The sequence below is a fragment of the Pteronotus mesoamericanus genome, unplaced genomic scaffold, assembly GCF_021234165.1.
Source record: "Pteronotus mesoamericanus isolate MK-2021 breed Mesoamerican mustached bat unplaced genomic scaffold, CSHL_Meso_final contig_116, whole genome shotgun sequence".
Taxonomy (NCBI): domain Eukaryota; kingdom Metazoa; phylum Chordata; class Mammalia; order Chiroptera; family Mormoopidae; genus Pteronotus; species Pteronotus mesoamericanus.
Window position 1 is genome coordinate 36,032,390 of NW_026555027.1, and position 6,786 is coordinate 36,039,175.

At 38.8% G+C, this 6,786-nt stretch overlaps 1 pseudogene; it reads right to left on the minus strand.

Annotated features, from left to right (window-relative positions):
• Positions 1-286: 286 nt before the first annotated feature.
• On the minus strand, positions 287-2,997 carry LOC129072284 (anaphase-promoting complex subunit 15-like; annotated as a pseudogene).
• Positions 2,998-6,786: the final 3,789 nt, after the last annotated feature.

The window sequence follows — 6,786 nt, forward strand, 5'->3', positions numbered from 1 at the left end:
TTTTACTGGTGAATTTAAGACATAAAAGGGTAATTTAAAGCAAAGAAACAAACGAGTGGCCCAAATGGGTTCTTATTGAACTCAACTAAGATTTCTGGAGGGATGGGTAGGGGAGGGAGGAGCAACAGTGAGGGACGTGGCCTGGTTCTTTCTCTAGGCAACGTGTTTATTGTGGATAGCTGTCTTTGAAGTGTATGGCTCTTTGAAATGGATGCCTTTGTATCAAACTTAAGTCAGGCACTTGCATTATATAAAGAAAATAAAAAGACAAATATCAGGGTTTACACTACTTTATCCACTGGCCATGATCCTGCTCATGGCCACCCACGTCCACTTCAGTGGCCCATATGCCATCAGGCTACTCACTGAATCATTCATCTCATCCATGTTTTCCATGTTCTCATCATCCTCTGAGTCTTCACCATCTTCCTCATCTTAATCATCCTCCACTGAGGTGTTATCATATGCTCTGAAGCTGTCTCGCCAAGAGATACGTTGTCTTTTTCTCTGATGTCTGGAGCGAGGCCTGATGCTGCTGTTCCTGCTGATGCAGCTATCTCCACACAGGGTCAATACAGATGAAATAACAATGTCTCAGTCACACAAGGCAAAAGTGAGGGCAACAATGAGGATAGGGCCTCTAGATAGCTATTTGACCTTGGCCAAGTCACCTAACTTCTCTAAGCATCTGTTTTCTCATCACACCAGGAGGCGGCAGTCTGCACTTCTATCTTAGGCTGTGGAGTGTGAATGGAAGCAGGATGATAGCAAAAGCAAGTTGTTTTCAGCCTCCTGCAAGAATGCTGAGTATAAGCCCTGAGTTTAGGTACAAGGGGATTGGCATATGCATACACATAGATTCAGAAAGCATAGATTTCAGTCTGAGTTGTAACATTTTAATTTACTGCCATCTTTATTGTATTACAAAAACAAAATGTCTCAGCCCCTGTCCTAAGAAATTTGACAATCTGGCTGTGACAGAGCCTCATAAAATGGATAATGAATGTACTATTTTAAATACATTCAATTTAATGGCTTAAATATGTAGTAAGAGTGGCTAGGTTGGATTTTGTAATAGATACATAGGTGAATAAATTAAGCTCCTTTCCTCAAGAAAAGTGTAACAAAATGTAGTGAAATTCATAATAGGTAAAGAGCTTTTTCCAAAACAGGACAGAATGAAATGAGTGTCAAACAGTACAAGCAGTGTATCAGGAAATATAGAGAACAAAATGCTGAATACTGACTAAGGGTATCAAGAAATAGTTTACAGAGCATGACCCTTTTCAGAGACTTGAAAGATGGGCGGAGGATGTGAGATGATATTCCAGACTGAGAACCATGAAGGGTGAAGGCCCAGAAGCATGAGAGAGCACATGTGAAAATGTGCTGAGCTGAGATTTACCTCTGGGAGGTAACTGACCCTGGGGAAGAAAAATAGGAAGCCATTTTAACTATAATTATTTGGCATTATTGGAGGGTGTTGTTTTGTTTTTTTTTTAACATGCCTGCTTCTCTGATTTTTTTAAGTTAAAAGAAGGCATATTTGAAGGGGAGGGGAAAAAATGTGTTTGAGAGTACAAGGAGAAAAAAGGGATGAAATTTCCCACCATGTAATGTGTTAATTATAGGCACTAACAGTAAAACCAAACAGGTTAGGAATAAGCAAAAGGTTCCAAAGAAGGAAATCTGTATAAAGGAAGCAAATCTGAGTTTCCCTTTAATGGCAGATGAGAGATACTAGATAGAGAGGAGACAGAATCTAAAGAGAACTGGAATAATTTGTCATTTCAATCATGCAGCCCTACCTGACCCAGTTTGCCTGAATGGAGTTGTGCAAACAATCCTGGAACATCTGCCATCGTGAATACCTATCACCTAGGTTAAATTTTAAAACGCATGAAATGAAGCATGCTACAATACAATAGGATGATTTTCAGTTTGGTCTTTAAAATTCTTCCTGAGCAATTTATAACTTCCCTCCAAAAGCTTAGAACAAATATAAGTTCATGGCATTTAAGTTCACCTGTTTCCTTTCTTTTTTGCTCATATTTCAGTGTGAGAAAAGAACTTATGAATAGAAAATCTGGGAATTTATATGTGAATGTTTTCATGGATATTATTATGGTATCATTGGGTTTTTATAAACACAAAGATGCATTTAATTAGGGAAAAATTAATAGTAAGTAATAGAAGAATTGAGTAGAAATAAAATGAACCCAATTAAAGTAGTTCTTAAGTGACTGCTTAAAGAACATACTTAAAATACTAACTAAATGATCCAAAAAATAAACAGAAATTATTGGAAGGACATAGAGCGTTTTTATTTTAGATCAATAATTAAGTTGATAAATAAACTTTTATTGTATTAATAGGCAATGTTAATTAAATTTAAACTTGAAATAAAGCTTCAATGTATTCATGAAAGATAAGAATTTATTAGTTTAATTATTTTAAGTCTCTATTTTTTACTTTAATAATCACATTTGTGAACCTGAATCCAAGGTTTTTAAGAATCAGCCTAGTTTATTTTCTTCATTAACAAGTGAGTCAGAATCTGCATATAAGCTTTATCATCAGCAAAAGTCAAAATCTGGATGGAAAAGAAAGTTGACCTAATAAAATCCACTTAGACATCCCCCAAACAACTTGTGTATATTACCGAAGTCTAGGTCTTCACCTGGACACCAAGATGCATAATGAGTGTAGTTGTTCATTAGAAGAAAAACCCAAACTCAGGTCCTGCTAATGAGCTAGTAGGAGAAAGGTTATATGCTCTGAGGATTATCCAAGTACACCTAGTCAAAACTGAGAGAACAAAACATGGTTATAATGAGATTCAGAATATATATACTTCTTACCTAGCAGCTCCAATATAGGCACCCCATAATATACATCTTCCTTTTTCAATGTCCCATTCTGCCAAGAATCTTTTCCTAATCTCTTCACAAATCGAGTAGTATCACCTTCTATCTTTCCCCTTTGTCTAAAGGTCATTCCCATACATCATGCAATCCTGGCTCCTGGGACCTCAACAACATCTACAGCCCAGATCAGCCAGGTCTAATCAGGAAAACAGAGCCCTTGACAGATGGTTCTAAAGGGACCTTAAATAGAGGAAACAATTACAAAGGTGTCAGAAGAGATGAAAAACATAAGGGGTGATGAGACAATGCTGAGTTGAGCAATAGCAGAAGCCATCATCCCTCAGGCTGCAGGGATTAAAACAACAACAACAAACTACTACATATAGAATTACTAGAACCCAGGAGCCAGCGATGCTCAATAGAAACTGAGACTACAGCCCTGGCTGGTGTGGTCCAGTTGGTTAGGCATCATCCCACAAAGAGAAAGGTGGGTTTCCTGGTCAGAGTACATACCTGGTTTGTAGTTTCAGCCCCAGTCAGGGCGTGTGTGAAAGTTAAACATTCATTGATGTTCCTCTCCCACATCTATGTTTCTCTCTTTCTCTTTATCCCTCCCTTCACCTTTCTCTATAATAAATAAACAAGTAAATAAATGTTAAAAAAGAAAAAGAAACTGAGATCATGGAAGGAAGAACTAAATCGTAATCTGGTGCCATAAGAAGAGGCACAGGTATTACCATAATTTTCTCCCAAGTCAGCATGCAAGAGGAGAAATAAAACCCTGGCCTCTTCACTTCTCTGCCTTCCAATTTCTTACCAATTCCCTCTGTTGGCCCAAGCAAATGGAAACCAGCAGGATCAACCTCTTGTGGTACCGAGCAGATAAAGGTTGGGAATAAATCTGAAACCAAACACTACATGACTGTTGACATAAGAAACATCTAAACCTGTAGAGAATTTTTATGAATTTATTTGAGCCAAGCTGAAGACATATGCGGGGGAGCAAGATTTCAAATGCTCCAGAAAGTAACAGCATTGCAGCTTCTTTTACACATTTGAAATTAAGGAAGGTGTGCAAGGAAGATTACAGGGAGGGCAGAGAGAGCAGGGCTAGGATTAGATTATGAGATCGTTAGATTGGATTATAGTGTAGTGAAGATTATGTGCCCTCTTGAGAATAGTTAACCTAGGTATGAGGTAACCTTTGGAATACAGGAAAGTATCATCAGGATTTTCCTTCTTCTTAGGGAATGTAATGTCTTTGTTAAACAAATGACAATAAAATAAAAACATAAACACAGGAATGGTGAGCTCTTTCCCCATTACAACCACAGAATGTGAAGTACCTTCCTGTATTCCTCTACTCACAATGATCTCTGACCTCTTGTACAAGAACCAGTAGTTTGAGTTTTCTAGGACATCAACAACCTATCTATAAAGCTGAAGTATAGACAATGACCTTTAAGACATAGTAAGTTAGTAAGAGCATCTAGTGATTTCAATGGATCTGTGAAATAACCAAAGTCATGTTAATCTTCATGTGTTGGAAACCTTCCTGCCTGGTTTCAGAGACTGTAACCTCACCAACAGGCAAGAGGGCCCGAAGGCTGGAAATAATCAAGGAGGCCTTGGGAAAACAGGCCACTGAGGAGACAAAACCTGTTCCCCTGGCAGGGGTGCAGCCCCTGCCTCCCTCACACCACCCTGCTTGGCCCTGTGATGGTCGGAGAGTCAAGGATAGGTTAGATTCTTCAAAAGGAGGGGTGACCTAGGACAGACACAGCTGGTATGGGCAGCAGACAAGGACTTGGGGGACACGGAGAAAAGGCAAAAAGGCCTGCACCCCTCAGCTCAGCTTGGACGTGGCAAGAGTCCTCATTCTTTATGAAAGGAGTCTCCTTATCTCTTGGTGGCTCTGCCCCACCCGCCTGGCTCAGGCTTGAAACAACTCTAAAGGCAGGTACAGCCATAAACTGGATCAGGTGGTTCCCTCAAAGGAAATGAGTCCTAGAAGTAAGTTCTTTGGAGCATGCTTTGTTCTTCCCTCAAAAGCTATGATAACCAGCTCATACTGGGATGGAGATTTACATTATTCATAGACTCTGACCTGAGGCAGATCTTTTGTGTTCCTCCAATTGTTATCTATGATCTCTGTTTTCTGTAAACATAGCCTTCTGACATTGATTGATGAGCTTTGCATCCATACCCCTGCACATATGGTTCTCAATAAAAGCCTTTGGACCCGGGGACTCGGGGTCTTTTCCACTAGAGGGAAGATTCAGGTCCCCTCTCCTGGCAAACAGAGAAGTGTTTGCGATGTGTCGTGTTCATTCCCCCCATCCGTGACAACCCAATGTGGCATTCAGAGCCTCTCTCCCTCCTCAGCTGGCTCTGGACCATAACCCTCAGATCCAGGAACGGCTCACACGGTGCTCCCCTATGACATTCATGACTAAATTATCTTGCACTACTTCTTAAGAAAGACTGAATTGCACGGCCATAGAGAACATTGTCCCCTCCCTTGATATTCATATTCCTTATATTTCATCTCTGACTTGCTCCTTTATGTGGTTATCATCCTCCTCCTGGAGTGATTGTATTCTTCATAGAGATGGTGCAATTTTTTTTCTTGTACATTTAGATAAAACTATAAGACCATATTTATCAATGTGTTTTCATGAAGCATCTGGCAATCTAATTTCCCAGGTTGTCTATTTCATTTTTTTTCTTTTAAAGTCCGAGTTTAGTTTTTGTCAAAGAATTCATTCACAGGGTTTGAAGACTCAGTTCTAAAAGTCATATAATGAGAAACAGCAGTCAGCCACTGTTATCAGATTTTTCTCTCCATGGAAAATCAATTTTAGCTCTTTTGATTACTTTATGTGGTATCTGTCTTTATAAATATAAATATACTTGTACCATTACTTTTACTCTCCAATTTTTATTTTTAAAATTTCCAAAGCCACAGAAACATTGAAAAAATGAAAACTTTTACTAGGATTTACCAGTTCTTAACATTTTGCCATGTCTGTTTTTACCGTCTCTTTTTTCACTGAATTATTTGGATGTAAGTTGCACATATTATGACACTTAACAAAATGCATAAGCTTGTGTCCTTTAAAATAAGGGCATTCTTTTCTAAATGTCTCATGGTTTTTGATGACACTCTTTAAGGAGCTCAGAGGCAATAAATCTTCAACTCTGAAATCAAACTGATTGCCTAGTGGAACATATCAATTGATCATTAGAGAATCTGTGTTTCTATACAGTCTACTACCACATTGCTGGTGAATTTACCTGGATACCATAGAATTTTAATATAGCTCCCTGCATTTCTCTACTTATACTATTCTGTTCTCTTCCACTGAACTTATACATTCCATTTCCATTGCTTTTCTTCATCCTTCAGTTCCACATCTGCCTTTTATATCTACTAATAAGTTTCAACATCTGATTACTTAGGAAGACCTCAAATATACTTGCCATGGTATAGGAATTGCATTAAGCAGCACCAAAGATGTTCTCTGCATCTTCCTACAACATCCAATTTACCTTTATCCTAAGAGCAGAAGGAACTGAACATAATGGAAATTATAAAATTCTATCTTAATAACTCTATCTTCCTCCACGAGCATACCCATGCCATCATTTATATATGTGTTTACATCCCAAGCTTCAGAGCCCCCTATGAATGATGCAAGATAAGAAACAAACATACTCATATATTACACAGAAAATGGCCCTTTCTTGCCACCTGTTATTCCTAGGGGACCGAGAGTGAGAGTTCTTCTCTTTCCACACCTTGGAACACCTCTAAGGGATTAAAGCATTCCACAAAGATATCTGATTTCTGCTGTCCCTGGGGAAGGGTGTGGGAAGGTGACATATGAACTAGCCTAGGAACCCAGACCTGTTCCTT